At 36.0% G+C, this 17827-nt stretch overlaps 1 long non-coding RNA gene across 1 annotated transcript; it reads right to left on the bottom strand.

The window, feature by feature from the left end:
* Positions 1–1093: 1093 nt before the first annotated feature.
* On the bottom strand, positions 1094–17103 carry LOC146760788 (uncharacterized). Its single transcript, XR_014947262.1, has 3 exons — positions 16977–17103; positions 15306–15520; positions 1094–1334 (listed from the first exon to the last, which is right to left on the bottom strand). It is a non-coding gene; the product is annotated as an uncharacterized LOC146760788 (long non-coding RNA).
* Between the last annotated feature and the right edge of the window lie 724 nt (positions 17104–17827).

The raw sequence follows: 17827 nt of genomic DNA, 5'->3' as shown, positions 1-17827 counted from the left end.
CCCTCTGGCCACAGACTTCGAGGGATGTATCAGTAGGTAAAATCCACTCTACCTAGTGTAAAGGCAATTATCTATCACCCAAAATGAAAGCATATGCATAATGTGTAAAAGTGTTCTGTTGGGGGCCCTGTCTTCTGATGATCTGATGGCCTAAACTTTATTACCTCTCCATTGAAAACCTTAAGCTGACATCTTAAGTCTTTTAAATTTTCTTTGAGTATATGCAAGGTTATTGAAAACATGCACAAAATTTTATTATACATTCATTGTGGGGAAAATAATATCTGGAAAAAACTTTCAGCTCAACTCCACCATGTATTTTAATAGGATTTAGTACCATGAATTTTAAAATAAAGGAAGCTTGAGGAGGTTCATGACTGTTAGGCATGATGGCAGAGTGTCTGAAAAAAACAAAAGCAAACAAATAATTTTGAAACAATTGGAAATAAGTGTTTTTCTATAAATTAAGTCTGATATGTACTTAATTCACCAACAGGACATCTGAAATCTCCTTATTTCTCAGCATACCTTTTAGAGGTCTTCAGCATAACACACCAAGGACAACGATGCATCGAAGATGTGCAAATTCTCTTATAAATATGACATAGTTTTGGATCTATTTGTTGGCTTTACATTTTGGGGGAGTTATTCCTGCATTTTCATGTTGAATTTTCACTGTTTATTAGAGACTTGTGGTTAATGCTTTGATTAAAGTATAATTACTTTTCAGGAAGAAGTTAGTTATTTTTCTTTCACTCTTGCAGGATCTGTGGATCTGTGTAAAAAAATAGCGCTGATAGTGATAGATAACAGTAATTGATAATGGTCATTATACATTGTTCTTCACACTCAGAATTTTGTATTAGCATATTGAAGCACAGATTCAGGAAAAAATAAAAAAGTAAAATTCTAGTAAACAAAATATAAATTGAACACAGAGGTTCATGTTCTTTCTAGCTGAAATGCCACGCAGCTCTACTGATCTTTGATAATTTACTCCAGAGTATAGTTTAGCCCAATCAGCACAGAATATTTTTATAGCTTTAAAAGTGGCCTCTAAAAGAGCGTGAAAAAATGCAGATACTCTTTCTGCTCCTGATGGAAAAATTAGGATTTTTATTTATTTATTTATTTTCTTAATTTCATTTCCATTAAAAGAAAATAGGAAAGGAGGAAAGACTGCTTCACATAAACAAGAAATAAGATAAGGTGAGTTGAAGATAGGCAGGGACAGAATGTTAACAATGTGGAGCTTGGTACTCTGGAGAATAGTCATTCGTCTTTTGATTGAAGATGAGGTGCCAGAGGTGGTTTGCTATGGTGCTCTCTAATAGCTGTAATGAAAGACAGAGATAAAAATATGTATACATTAGTGGGAGCAACAACCAGAACACATTAATGAAGGAGAGGTGATTGACCTAAGAGGTATAATAGGTAGTTTTTGTTTTCCCTAAAAGAGGCTAGTTTTTGATAGCTTAGTAAAATGTTGTCTAGGTAAAATTATATGCAAAACCTGTGTGCCCTCAAGTGCTTGATTAATCTATTCATAGGGACTGAAAAAACACATACAGCTAGAAGGAGGGCAAAAATTAGGTGTCTATGATCCTTCAGTGTGTCTCTATACCAGAATGGTTTCAAAACTGTGAGACCATATGAATACATCATGTAAAGACAGTTTGTGTTGTTCTGAGAACAGCCTTTGGGTTTTTTTGGACAGTAGTGGAAATACACAGTTATGATAAGGAATATCAAACATCTGTGATGGGAAACAAACTGGAGACATCAGATCCAGAAGCATCTAAACTGGATGACAGCCAAGTGAATAGGGTTTCCTTCCCCTTTCTCCTCCTAGCCTTCCTCTCCTCTTCCTATGTAAATTAATCAAGACATTATTTGTTGAGATTTTCCTGATGTTTATGTTTTCTCAGTGAATCAAGTCATCAGTGGCAGTGGAATCAAAGCAAATTCCATTCAGGCTAAAATAAATATGAATCTGAATTAATCAGCTTTATCAGCTTATTAGGAGCTAATAAAAGACAAAACTGGTCCATAAAACATCACTACTGGTACATGCTGTGCCATGGTTCTGATTTTTGTTTGTATTGCTGCAGTATACTGCATATGAGTACACTGAAGATGGCATTAATTACTTTATTGTATCCATTGCTGGATCCACCAATGTATATGCTATCTTTGCAGTATGAGTGATATCACGTTACATCACTGTTCAGTATTGACAGAGGCTCTTGGGTACCAAAATATTTTTCTAATGGTTCTTCTGCCATCAATAGGAGTTTAAATAATGTGTGTTTAAAGCAGGACAGTGATGCTAGATTTTTCTATAAAAGTTCATGTCCAGTAAATCAGCAGAGATACTCCAAGGAATGATAAAATAGTATAGTGGAATTTGCAGACTGAGTTTATTGGCCTGAGTTTATTACATGTATTTGTTGACAAAGACAGAACTCTTCCAAAGGTGGGTGCTTTCTAGGGGTCTCTAGGAAAATAAAATAAAATAAAATAAATAAAATAAAATAAAATAAAATAAAATAAAATAAAATAAAATAAAATAAAATAAAATAAAATAAAATAAATTAAAATAAAATAAAATAAAATAAAATAAAATAAAAGCAGAATTTGATAGTTCACAACATGGGTGAGCCATTTATGAGTGTCATAGAAAAAAAGTGATAAAAATTCCAAAGGAACTTAGCTGAATGTCAGACTCAGCATGTAGTCGATAAGGCTCAGTTATTCAGTATTGGCACAGCATGGCAAAGCTAGGAAGACATTCCTCATTTCAACTTCTATTGCCAAGGTTGGGTACTTGACAACTCAATCAACAAAGGATGAAAATGGAAGAAGAAATCTCAATCACTATCTTCTGATGAGAAAGATATTCAGAATTATACCTTTGTTCTGTCCTTAACATAGAAGGCTGTAGGAAAAGGATTAAAGAAATCTTAAAACCGCAGTTTGGTGTACTAGTAAGACACAGGTCACTATGCAGTTGTTTCAGCATCAACAGCAATGAGCATGATGTCTTCCTTGAAGGAATTTTGTCACTTCAGACTCTTTCTCACCTTCTTCATAATCTTTCTATGATTATTCTTCTGCATATTTCTCAGCCTACCTTAGCTTACCAAACATTGACCTAGAAAGCATGTTTTCCACGTGGTAAACAACCCTTCTCTTCAGCAGTGATTTTCTCACTTAGCACTTCATCCATGAATTCCTTCAGTGTCAGGTTCCCACCCACCTCAATGACTGAAGATAATTATCATCCTGCTATTCAAATCAATGCAAGTATTTGCATACCCTTTTTGCCCCATTTTCTGAAATTTTAGCTTTGGTTGTTTGGGGCAGGGAAATAAAGACATACAAGTAACAATGTGTCCTTTCTCCTTCAAAGGTAGCTGAGATGCTTCAGTTGCAAACATATGTGCACAACTTCTGCCCATTGAAATATCCTTCTGGAAGCAAATTATACCCACAGACGTTGAATTATTTTTATTTCTACTTAAGTAAATAGAAGAGAAGGAAATATTGTAAGCCAGCATGGAGGAGATGTTTTAAAAGATCTGCCATTTTAGCCATTTAGCTTGGCCCATTCTAGTTTGAATTTTCTAGTTCATACTGAGGAAGCTACATAGGTCTCCACTATACAATTTTCCTATAATTCTTTCTAGGTTGCCCAACAGCACAATATATGCTCACCATATTTATATACCCAGCCTTAAAATTCTCACTATCAACTAACAACTGTCCCAAAGCCCCTCTTATTTATGCTTAGCCACAATCTGATGCCTGAAAAAGGCTTCAGGCTGTCCTATGCGATAAATAATTTCTGGGCATGAATTTGATTTTGCTTTTCCATTATACACCATACTGTCCTCTTGTTCCTTCTTATTTTAAATTTTATGTGCACCACTTACTTAAACAAAGATGCTTGAAATTTATACTTAGTGCAGTCCAAGCTGCTAATTTTTGTGCTTCTTTTAGCTCAGGACCATACTCTAGCCAACCATAATGCACCAAGGATTATATTGGAAAGCCATCTATTCTGGCATTCCAGGTTTTATATGGGAAGAAGTACAACTAATAGAGATGCTACTAATTGCATATCGTTATTTTCATTTGTACCATTATGCAGCAGTTACTACTCTTTTGGACTCATATAAGAAAAGGCCACATGTTTCATATGATAATTGCAATGCCCTAGGGAAAAATGGCCGAGCTAAGGGTGCTTTAATGTTTTCTTGACATTCTTTTAGCATATTCAGACCACAAACATTATTTTCTAATCAAATGTAACACTGCAGAACATGAGAGCATTTATGCTTTCCCTCTATCTGTTAATGCACAAACTGAGAACATTCAAGTCCTGTTTTCAAACAGGTATGCATTAGTGTGAAATAAGAGCTAATTGCCCTTCTGTACTGTGAACCTATCAAAACTGATGAAGTATTTTTTGGTCATCCACAAAGATGACATGCTCTGGAACCCTGCATTAAATGCATTAAATGCATGCATGCATTAAATAAATCTAATCATGACACTTTAATAAAATATGTTAAAGGAATATATTTAAGGCCAAAGTCTGAAAGTAACACAGAACATGTTCCAACAATAAAGCTCCAACACCTGGATGTTAACCTCTTCTATGCCCTATGGACATATGGCTTCAGTTCAGAAAAGCAGCACCTGTAGTTTTCTGTGAATATCTGCCATGCATCCTCATATTGCAGAGAAGTTAAATATGACACATTTAGCAAGTAGGGAAGCACAGTAACTCAAACTGTGCAGAGTTTACTAGTGGTACAAGTTCAGTGAGACAGTAGACAGTAAAAAAATTGTTCACTCGCAGCTTGCTTGATTAGAGAACTGGGGTTGGATTCAGCTTGCTCATGTCCTTTGTTATTCAGTTCTCAAATACTCATGTGAGCAAAGCTATGTTCCTACAAACATCCACAAACAGCAGATTTGGGTGCTTGCCATATGAATATATTCTGAAAACAAAGCCTGTTTTCTGATAAAATGACATTCATTTTGGAAGAAAGCAATAGCTTGCGAAGAACAGACCATCAATATGGAAACAGATATAATACCACATGACTGGTCACAGCACTCAGCTAGCAAATCCTAACTGCTGAATGATCAAGCTTCTTCTTTAGACTGTCCAAGACTTAATTGAGCTGTCTGCAGACAAGGAACATGCAGAAATATATGTTCTTTCCTGTGTTGATCTCAAGGAAGGGAATTCTGCAAAATGCTCTTGAACCAGACAGGGGTTCAGCCAGTGGAATCCTGGATTGATTTAGAGAAAAATAAAAATAGTCCTCATGAGTCTAAATTACTTTGACAGAGCTTATTTTAATTGTATGGATGCCATGCCACAAGCACACACAAATTTGGGGGCTTAAAAATATGGGGGTACAAGATTGAGTGTTTATATAGCTACAGATTTTTTCCTGTCTTAGTCAGTGCTAGAGAGAACGGAAATTTAGTAAATGAATATGCATTTAAAAATCCCACACAAAATGTTAAGAAATATTTTATTGTGCTTTTTCTCTGCCAATATCACAAAGTAATTACACAAATGCTTAGTGAATTTCTCTGCCCTGCTGCTTTTCAGAAAGCACTTTTACAATTTACCAACAACAATTAACATCTTTAAATTTGTTTAATTTTGTTTGTGAGTAAAAGATGACAAGAGGCTATTTTTTTTCAGCCTTTTATAGACCAATGTTTTCTTCTCCGCTTCAGATAGACATTGCTGTAGCTTTAAGTACAATATAGATATTAATATTCTAAAAAAAATGTGATGCCTTGTTTGCAATCAATGCATATTCCCCTTTTGTGTAAGAATAACAGATGTTGATAGAAATAGCCATTGGGTTTGCAAAGAACCCATTTCATGTGTCAGAATAGTTGTGCCTCTTCTAGATGAAATGTCAAAAGCAGGCAGATATCTCAGTGTGAAATGACCTTAAGAAAAACCCGACCTCGCCAAAGATGACCTTTTTCCAGCAAGAAACATTAAAATTACAACCATATTGATGCTTCAGCTTCAAAAACAATATGTATTTCTTTTTCTATCTTTTTTTTTCCTTTTTTTTTTTTTTTTTTTTGGTCTTGGCAACCTACGTGTTTTTAAATAAAGATGCACAGTAGTCCACTAGTTTTACATTAGTAGAATGTATTATTTCCTGTAACTGATCTTGATCTTTTCACAGTATCTTCCTTTTTTGAATTTTTAACAAATCTCCATGGCTTTTCTTTCTTCATCTTCATCAACATGCTATTCAAACTGAAGTGTCCAAGGTTCTTTAAAAGAAGCATTGGAGAAGTACTCATGTATACTAGTGTATGTACTTGTACATGCAATAGCTGATTGGTGGCACATAGTTTCTCCTTTAAACTATGAAAACAAAATGCAAAACCCCAAAAGATCCCTTGTTAAGGACAGAAGATTTACAATTCCTCTTTTTGTGAGTGATGTGGAATCTCAGTCTCAGCTTCTGTTCTAAAGTTCACAAAAAAAAAGTGATTTGAAATTAAAAGCAAAAGTTCCTATACACTCGAGATCTTCCAAAAGACACCAGATGTTCTGAAAGTTCTCAACTGTGTACAGGATGATTAATAAAGTACACAGGGGTTTTGGAGGTCAACAGTGTTGAAAGTTTATCCTGTCTGCCCACATAAACCAAACGTTTTCACAGCCAAATATTTGCTGATCTGTACCTATGACTCACTCATTCCCTACACCCAAACTAAGCTCTGGCCCTCCAGGTGCTATTCCCACCTCACTGGAAGATGCTTAATTAGCTGATTGAAGTGGTAGGGAGCACCCAACCTATTCTCTCAAAAGCTGCACTGGGAAAGGACAAACAGTCTCAGATATGCTGAGAGATGATTATAGAAAGATCTTCCTACATTTCCTACCCTCTCTTGGCAGAGGTGTGGAAGAATTGAAATTGTTTCAACATCTGTCTAGTTAGGTAGTGTTTCTTGCATTTATTTCTCATTTTTCTGCCATCTCCACACCATTACAAACAACTACCTGATACTTGGACACAATGGAATACACTTTCTTCTGAAATAATTAAACCAGATAATTATTTATGTCTTCATGTCTTCAAATTAAGCTTACTTTTCTAAATTAACTTTTGAGCAGACACAGCAACCTACAGATATTCTTTTGCTGGGTTTGCCTTGGGGTCTCATCAGAACCTACATTAGCTACTGAGAAGCCACCAGTAACTGCTAAGCTTGAATTTCTCAATTTAATCCATGTCAAATTTGGTTTCTTTCATTTCTCTTAGTCCTCTAACCATACACAGTATCATTTCTTATCTTGTATGGGACAAACATTTCCCAGAAAATATATATCTGAAGATTGTTCCTCTTCATCATTGAAAGCCTTCATGGTACTCATCTATTTGATTCTTGCAGAGACACATTCAGTTAGCATACTGTTTTAGGTTGGGACTGGTCTTAATAAATAATCAAATCAGCATATCAGAGTAGTTTGTTGCAATATATTTGTTAGTAGGGAAATTTGGGCCTTTTGGTGAATATCCAACCTAGATTATTTCGAAGCAGAAGGACCTATCTTTTGGACAGGATGGAGCAGTCGAGACCTAAGTAGCCAGGAGCAGCTGGCCTGGAGAGAAAGAAGAAGCCTGTGGCTATGCTACCATCAGAATCTTTTTTTATTATTTTTTATTTTGATTTATTTATTTATTATTGCCTAATTTAATTTCCCTTAATGGCTTTTGCCTATTTATTTATTTATTTATTTAGCATAAAAAGAGTGAGAATTCAAAGGAATGTCAAGAAGACAATGAGACATTTCTGTTGCAGACTTAGCATGCCAGAATCACATGGTACATGTATGGCTATTCTCACCAGCGCTTCCCTACCTCTAGCTGACCACTCACTTCCTTACTAGTCTTGTCATTACTGACTTGTATGTCAATAGCGTAGGTGATGGCCTGATCTGTTTAGGCTGTTCAGCAAGCCTTTCTGCTTATAAAAAAAGCCTTTTCAGCCTCAATAAAACCCTGCACTTCTCTGCCTAGCCATAGTTTTTTTCTCACCACTTTACTTTGTTTTTGTTCTCAATGATACACAAACCATCTGTGCCTCTAACACAATGTTCTTGAATAGCCTCCAGGCTGTTTCTGTGGTTTTAAAGTTTTTTTTTGGTTGTTTTTTTTTTTTTTTTTTGGTTTTTTTTTTCTTTTTTTACTTTGCCCTTCAGCCTGCTGTTAACCATTTTCCTCATAGTTTTAAAATCTGGCCTTTTAAAGATTGTCACTTTGTTATTCCTGAGGGGAATTGCCTTCTATTATGATACAAAGCTTAATTGCCCAATGATTGTTTTTACCCAGTGGAGTTCAATTTTGTAGAACTAGAAAGCCCTTGAACTTCAGATACTTAAATTAAGCCCATATTGGGGGCTCAATCTAGTTTGATGAAGAGTGCATCTGAATTTCCATGGACTTTATGACCACTCAGCAGTTCACAGAAAATGCCCAGTTACTATCAATAACAACAGTATGCCTTTTGTATTTTAGTACTGTGAACAGACTAAAGGAAAAAGAATGATCTAATGGTTACAACACAGCCCAGAACATGGAGACTGAAGTTCAGTTTCTTATCCTGCCAAATCTTTTGGTGGCCTTGAGCAAGCAAACACTTTGTGGGTTACATGTCAGTGTGACACCACTTCCTTGAGAGAGATGATTCCTGGAGGAAACTCTAAAGGTCTCCATTGACTTCATTCCTCATTGTTGTATGTCCACAGAAAGTAGCCTCACTGTATTCCAGCTCAGTTTGCCAATAAGATCCACTTTCTCTCAGTAAGTAACATTTAGAGCTTAACATGTGGAGCTATTGGAAGCACTGGACTCATTTGATCTGCTGTTTGCTCACTCAGTCTCCTGTCAGCCTCATACCAACAGGTCAAAAGCAAAACACATAGCTGGAGGTTGTGAGACTAGACCCAAAATCTGGGCACACTGGAAAGCGTGTATTCAAATACAGAGCTTTTCCAGTCCTTTTCCCTTAGGAGAGCAATCCAGGGTTATCCCTGAACTGGTTTGAGAACTGAGTTGGCTATGGAGGCTGCTTGCGGCAGGGCAGCACATCTGCGATGCAATGGACACAGTGGCAATGCCCTGACTAAGAAGTATAAGTTATCTCGGGGAACAAGAGTTGCCTGCTGATAGAGGTACCTCCTTGTCTGTAGCCATCACATATAGTGCCCCCCTGTTTTTTTGTATTGTACATATATTTCAATAAATCGTGTGGTAATGGACTATAAGCAGCTGAAACTCCAGTTTCCTATTGTTTCAAAGTTTTGAAACTTGCTACAGCAGGTTTTGTAAGTTTCACCTTATTTTCTATGGATATGCTATTGGTCCTTATCTTTTCATCTGGCAGACTTACAGTTAGGAGATGTTGATGCTTCTAATTACTACTCTGATTAGTTTAGGGATGAGTTGACTAAGGTTTAAGCTGTAATGCTGCCCTGCAAATCCCCTTAGCTTAGCTATCCTGAAAAAAGGACAATAGAAACATATGCATATGTGTGCATAGTAGTTACCACCATAAATAAATTTATAAAAAATATTCTGCTAGTTCTCTTTTTCTTTTTTTTTTTATTTTTTATTATTATTATTTTTTTTTTTGGTTCAGCAGTAATTAACATTAAGATCCAAGGAGGAAAAACTGTAAACTGGAGGAAGCTGATTTGTATAAGCAGCTATAATATCCTCAATAGGCACAGATACATGAAGAGAAGTGAAGTGCAGGTCTGCCCTATTGAGAAGTGACCACAGGACATACATAAAATTGACCCCTATCTTGTGATAAACAATGAGCTGTGTCCTCAAAATCATGGTTTGTGCCTGGGATAAAGCAGAAAACACCTGTATTTTGACAGCTATCTTAAGCAGAAGACAAGGCAGAGATAAAAAGGGAGAAAGATGGTGACATAAGCAGGGCAGCTTTACTCTATGGAAAGACTCAGAGTACACCAAATACATACTTAGAGCACCACTACATTATTTTTATTATATTGTACCTTTTTTCCTACAATTTTGTATATAAATGCTTCATTAGATTGGGATTCTTAACCTATTCTGCTCTATTGCACAGTTATATCCACCCTGAACTCTTGATAGTACCTCTGATTTCTTTAAAAGACACAAACTTCTCCAGTCTTCAGCAAAGGATGATTTCATCCAATTGATTTATGTTTTCCCACCCTGACTCTGCAGTCAGTTAAACAAACCTCTTTGGCCAAGCTCCCTCAGTTTTAGTTTTAAGGTGCTGATGTTAATGCAAAGACATTTTTATATTTTTATTTTATAGCTAATAGTGAAGACATTATGAGCTCCTTTTAGGCAAAACTTTGAGGACCTCTGTTCTCCATTCTGAGGCTCAAGTGTTACTGATGTGACCTTGGGTAAATTATTTAACCTCTCTAGATTCTGAGTTGGATTTTTTTATTGCCAGGATAACTCAGAAGGGATTCCAATGAAGTCTGTGGAATTTTAGCATCAAGAAAGAAACTTCAATGGAAAAAACTTGTTCCCCTGTATTCTGTTTTTCTTCTCTGTGTCATTATTGTTTACTTCAATATTTAATTTGTTTATAAAACATTGAAATTCTCCTGTGAAAGGTACTCTACTGGCATAAATTATTCTATAGCTTACTGCTTCTGGAAAATCACTTTTCTGCCCTTTATGGTTTCCTAACAGTAATGCCCTGGAAAGCCAACACAATTCAAAACAGTGTCCTCATATCTTCTTACTGCCAGTAGCAGAAAGTTTCCTTAAAGGCAGTGCTCAGATGTAAGTCACAATGAGAGCAAGTCACTCAGCACTGAACCCCTCAGTACTCTGTGTATCATGACATGATGGAACAATAATATCTTCATGATTTCATGAATGTAGAGAACAAAATAGCTAGTTGGATTTAGATAACAAGAACAAAAGTAGTGGTTTCTTTGCCCAGTTCTGGAGAACTTAGATTTAATCAGATTGGTTCAGAGTTCAATGAAATTCTTAGATACCAAATAGGCAAGTAGGATTAGATTTGATTACTAGAGGAAGAAAGATTACACTGAACTTTTGGTGATGATGTGGTAACAAGCTGGTCTGGTAGACACGGTCAGCCATGAAGATGAATGAGGTAGGAACTTGAATTTCTGTTTGCTTTTCAGGAAATATAGACAGTCTTTCAATTATACGAAAATAAAAGTTTAAAAAAAAAAAGAGAGAGAGAGAGAGTGAAACAGGAATAGGGAACTCAGAAAATTTAATTTAGTATCTCTCAAATGAAGCAACTGAAAGACCCTTTGGCTCTGAAATCATAAAGTGAATACTTGGGAGCTGAGTTATATTTTTTTTCTAAAGATACCTAAATTATATCCAAGGAAAGCCAAGCTACATTAAAAAACAAAAACAAAAACAAAAAAACCCTCTGAACAGCAGCCTTTCAAATTTATTCACACTAATGAGCTAGTCTAAATTTTGAGAATACTAATTCACAGAAGTTGGTTGTGTGGTGGGAGAAACACAACAAGGTTGTCACAGCCTGTGAACAAAGTGAATTGGTTATATGACTGACAGTAAAGATTTCTTTTAACATCAGTAAAAGGAGGCTGAAGTGACAGGTAAGAGGACAGATGCAGAATCCTGCAGCACTCTGAGAGTTTGTGTACTATCACTAAGGGACAAGTTGACTTGATACCAACTTAATAGGCTCAGCAGGGGCTAATGGCAAAGGGATGGAGACTGTAAGTGGGTGTAATGGGGTTCCTCTACTATATGAACATAAGCATGAAAACTATCTAGCTGGTTTTGGCTGAGGAAATTAATCACATTACCTTTAAAGTCAAGCTTGTCTTTTAATCTAGGACCTGCTCAGTATACAATATTTCACAGGAAACATGCACATAATTTTAGTCACTTTTACTCATCTTTGAAATGAATTTACTATCATCACCAGGCAGCTTAAATTCAACATCATTTCTGAGAAAATGAAATACTGGAGCCAAACTATAAATGGGAATCTTAAAACCAAAGCAGCATAAGCAGACATGCAGCATTTAACATGCTGCATAATCTGCTAGAAAGGATGCTTGCATAAGAAAAGGTGAAGCTTTCTCTCTTTTCTTGTGCATGGCAGGTCCAGTCTGTAATGAGCCCCTAAGACTCTGTGGGCTACTACACTCATCACCAGATGAATTAAGACAAGAGATGTCTTGCCATCAGAAATAATTCTACAGTGGGAAAAAATCCTGCTGTGCTGAGAGTTGACCTCTTGGACAAACACGCTGTAATAAAAAGTGCTATTTGCTACGAGCGTATTGGGAGTTTTAAATCATCAAACTAAAGTACCCCAGGCTCTGACAGTAAAATTTTCATTCAAAGAAGGGCTCAGCTTCACAACACAATAAATTATATATGACTAGGACATATAAAACATTTAAAGATATACAGAAATTCACTGTATTTGTGTTCAGTAGACGAGTTGAGCTCTTGAAGTACTTTTTTATGTCAATCTTGCCTATTCAGATGAAGAAGGGGGGAGTCTTTTTCTCAGAACAAGTGGAAGCAAAACAAAAACTGGCCATTTTTCCACCAAATGACTGAATTTAATTGCTGTATGTGACTTTATTATGTATAATGTACAGCTGTATGTGCAGAGTGTGGATGGTATGCACCTACATGAGATTTCATTGCCTGTTGTAATAAAAATGAAAGATGTCTAGAAGTTTTTGGAGAATCTTGAAATAATCATAGTAATAAAAAAAGCAAACAAGTAAATGGCAGTGGTGCAAATGGTTTGGGGTGTTTCTGGGTAGGACACACAGAAGAAAACAAATCCAACATAGATTAAACATGATCTCATTGGCTTGAAAGTCATGTCACAAGCTGATTATTTGTCATAACAGGTAAAGAGAAGCAGATTGTTGGACTCACTAAGTAGTCACACCAGCATTGTCCCCACCACAGCCAAAAAAAAACAACACAAAAAAACCCAAAAACCACACAAAAAGGAAAAACACAAAAAAACAACCAAACAAAAGCAACAACAACAAAACACCAGACTTGATGCTGCCTCTGCCATACGTGAGAAAAATCAGGTTATCTGATGCAGCTTTGGAGGAGAATGTCTTCTCATTCTCTTGGTAGCTGTGTGTATCAGCTACCTGACATGGGCAAAGTATGCTGCTTGTGCTGCTGAGAAGTATTGAGATTACAAGGCAGTTAGCAGAAAATGTTGAGGAAATAAGAAGATTAAAATAAGGGAAGGGTCAGAGAGAAAGTAAGTAAATGTAGGAGTAGAAAAGCTGTTTGTTTAGGGCCAGTTCTCCACACAGGGGAAAAATTTTCCTGGAGAAAACCCAGCTTTGATTTGGACAATAAACCCTTTTAGAGCACAGATGAGCTCATGGCATGATTATAAATGAAGGGCGAGGTTCCTTCCCTACATGTTCATGCATGGCATGTCTACATAAGAAAAGGCACAGGAAACTTCTAGCCGTCTTACATCACATGAGCCAGATGTATTTAGGGCCATAGTCTGCTGCTGTGCACAGGACATATTTGCTGTCACATTCCCACCTGGAACTTCTCTGTAACAAAAGTGTTAAGACACTCTGTCCCTCTCTGCTGGGAGAAGGGGAATGTAGTAGAATGGCTTTACATTCACCCTGCAGATGTAGGGTTAATGTCCAGGATCCCAACTGTCAGCAACATATGGAATATACATGTCAAGAATGAAAAAAATAAAGTAAAAAACCAGAACACATTCAGAATGTAAAGTCTTTCAAAACAAGCCATGACTTCTCCCCTGTGACTGTACTGTGTCCTACACAATCATATCCAGTTTGAGATCATATAGAAGTCAGTCTAATAGACACTAACACATAATTTGTGTCTAGCCTTCCTAAGCCCATCAACTAACTCCCAGGATTAATTTATATTATGCTGAAAGGTAATTTATAGCTTGGATTTCTAAAGGGGCCTGCAAGTGTAAGGGTGTGTCTTCACCAAATGGATGACTCCAGCAGAAACATTGTCACTGTGCTGGTCGGTTTTTCCATGCTGACAAACCCTTAGGTACTCACAAACTGCTTTTAGCCCTCTTCGGTCCTTCTGAAAAAGTTGATTTTTAACTTGCACATGGATTTACATCAATTGTCTCTCATCACTTTATGCCAAGAGAGGATTTGTCTCTATTTTGCATCCGGATTTTTTAGATGAAAGCCAACCTAGCTGCCCCCAGTGCAGCCGAATGCTCTTGGCTGATTCATCCATTCTTCCCATTCACTCTAAGTGTAGGACACTCATCACCCAAATTCTAGACTAATTCTAAACAGACAGTAAAACTGTATTCAGCTGGGAATAGTAACATCCCCCATCCTTTTTTTTTTTTTTTTTTTTTTTTATTATGAGAAAGAAGTTTAACTGCAGTGTCTTAAGTATGCAGACATATTCATTCATGTGCATATAACCTCTTGCCAAACCAGCATTCCAGGGCAGGTATTCAGTTAATCACAGTTTGTGCAGGGACTGCAGCCAAACCCTCAGGTAGCTTTGTTATGTTTCAGTCTTTTATTTGCTATAATTCAGTATCCTCCACCTGTGGTCTCCGGAACCTACCATAATCAAACTGGGAGGCATGATAAGCAAACCAGCTATTTACCCTCTGGTTTCATGTATTGTTTTTTCTCCCATTCTCCCAGATGAAATTTAATATTGTGCTCAATCTATATAAGACATAGGACATCATAAATGGCATGAAATATACAAAAACTGCCAAGAAACAATTCAAAAATCAGCCTATATGGTGATATAAATGATTTTTACCTACTTACATTTTAGGGGGGGGAAAAAAAAAAAAGAAAAAAAAAGAAAAAGAATTAAAAATATTAGCAGATGATGTTTCTATACTTTAGAAACATTGCATTCGTTACATTGGAATAATCTGTGGAAAAAGAAAAAAAAGAAAAAAAAAGAAAAAAAAAAAAAAAGGTTGATGGATAGCAATATTTAAGCCCTCAATTTGTTTTCAGGACAAACACTAATAAAAGCATATTCTGAAAGCAGAGTAGAAGATAGGAGAGAACACAAGATCTTTATCAGTCACGTAGCTCATAATTATACACATTTAAAAATAAAAGAAAGATATAGAAAAGAATAAAGTTTTCGTGAAAGATTACATACATACATGCACACAGAGAGACAAAGACAAGAGTACTTGAAATCCACTCTACTCACATTAAAGCCAGATGTTTGGACATGATGCAAGTGGAGTGTGGAGCAGCTGTAGAGAGGAAATCCAATCTGAACCTGCTGCCAATCTGAATGTGGGGCCTTCATTGAGATCCAGTACAGCTCCTTTCCAAACCAAGGGGCAGAGGTGGGTGTCCTCACAGCCTCTGATTGGCATCTGTGCTCTTCTCCTGCACCTGATCAAGAACTTCTCACTGTAACTGCAGAGGTTACAGTTATCAGGTTATCAACCAATCTCACTTGGGATATGTTACTCTGAACTGATTCCTTTCACTAAATTCATTTCCCACACAAATACTCAGAGTCAAACTTTAACATAATAATGAAAAGTTGCTACATCGTAATCTATCAGAAAGCAGATTGTTTATCAAATATAATGACGTATTTATCCATTTTTTTGGTTTGAAGCTGAATTTTGAAGCAACATTAAAAACGTCTTGCATCTCTTTCGAAAGGTTCACCATCTCCAGCATAACACATTCCAGACTGACAGAAAAGGATAAGGATATTTGTATACATAGATATAGGTGATATTGATATACAGCTGTAGATGTACACACATATTGCATTGTTTACATAATTTAATTCTCAGCTGAATCTCTTAAGGGTCCTGATACAATGCAATAACTCACTCAGAATTCTGCACAGTTTCTAACAAGTATTTAAACATGCTTTAATTTTATTCCTGGAAATATGAAAAGCATTTAGAAAGCTGTTACTCTCTCTTAGAAGAAAAGCGCACAATATGAATATGAATACTGGATTAACTATTAAGATTAATGCAACATGTTAATAATATAGCAGTTCACTCTGCTTGCTCCTTTTAATAACATAGCAATACATTGAAATTCATGCTACCTGGCAGAAATTGTGTCCATAGTCTCATATAATCATATTTTGAAGCTGCTTTCAGACTGCATCAACTCAATTCAAATTTCAGAAAAAAAAAATATTAAAAAAACCCAATGTTTTATACTTACATAGCAACTTACATCCCAGGATCTTAAAGTACTTTAATTTCACATAGCATTAACATAATACAATAGTCTTTTCATATTCTCTTTTATTTGTGTTTGACTTCTTTCTTGCCTTTTGTCTTCCCTCCTCTCTTATCCATTGCCTATATACAATTATTCCTGCCTCTTTTATCTGTATCTGTATAGATTAATTCCCTTTGATATGTCCACACTGCATGCACTTGTGTATCTAGAATGAGTTCCTGTCTTCAGGTTTCTAATCAATTGAAAAAAAAAAAAATACAAATTCTAGAATTAAAAGAAAAACATACAAAGCCCAGCAATGCTTAAATGTGCTCCTTTGTAGTTTAAAATATCAAGCCTCGTTACAGAACAATGGATAATATTGTTGGTAATTATAGTTTAGAAGAAAGATTTAAAATTTTCTGACACATAAATCTACCTTTTGTGCTTGTTACACAGCCCAAGCCACAGTCATTGGAGCCACGGGGTGAGGAAGTTCCGGAAACTGAGCAGAAAGAAGAATCAAGTGACAGTACTCCTGTTCCTCTACCCAAGCATATTCAGATCACTCAGGATGCTTTTAGCTTCAGTTGGGAATTTGTCCTTCAGCAGACCCTACATGTCAGCAGGCACCTACCTGGGGCCAGAGGAGTTAGACCCGACTCCATAGGCTCACCTGAGTTGCCTGGAAATCAGATGAAGATCAAAAGGCAAATTGGTCATCTTCAGGAGCTAATTTGAAGGGAAAAGCTCTTCAATAAATAGATAGCCACTACAGAAGAAAACATGTCCCAGAAATAAAAAATATCTTCCTCTTTTATATACTCAGAGATTGGCTTAGTTTCCACATTTATTCTAAATAATGTTTTCCAGTATAAAATTACATTGGAACAGTCTTGTGAGCTATATATATTCTCTTTAAAAACAATTTAAACTCTTGGCTAATCACATTTCTTGTGGTATTGGCTTCTGCTGCCTGATCAAAAGTGATGAATTTTCAGTTTTCTGTTCTTTCTCTTCAATAGCTTTGAATGTTTTTTTCTCATTCTAATGTAAGAAATAAGAGTAAAACAATAATAGTAACAGAACCTTGTTATTTGCTTTTTGGTGGTAGGGAGTGTCAAAAACTATGTTACACTAGCAGTCACAGGTGCCATGAATTCCTAACTATTATTTATCTCTTAATTGAAAAGTAAATGAATCAAAAGAAAGAAGTCATACAGTCTATAAAGTAATTGTAAAATATGATGTTTCTGTGACTACTGAAATTAGAGTCCTTTTTCAAACAGTAAGTGGGAGGAGGGGAAAAAAAAGAAAGCATGAAGGCTTCAGACCAGTGTATATATATTTAAAGAAACGTTTCGTTTTTGTTGTGGGACAGATCCAAAACCAAATAAAAATGTCTTATTTTTCTCATCCTGGTTTTCATATTGAAAAAAATGTTCCAAGAACAACTATTCTCATGAGGTTTTGGCCCAAGATGGCAGAAATCTTAGGAAAAAAAACCAGATGATCTCACAAGACCTC

Source organism: Coturnix japonica, chromosome 5, assembly GCF_054131305.1.
Source record: "Coturnix japonica strain WE chromosome 5, WE-NBRP24, whole genome shotgun sequence".
Classification (NCBI taxonomy): Eukaryota; Metazoa; Chordata; class Aves; order Galliformes; family Phasianidae; genus Coturnix; species Coturnix japonica.
This window is presented reverse-complemented; position numbering and strand designations above follow the sequence as displayed.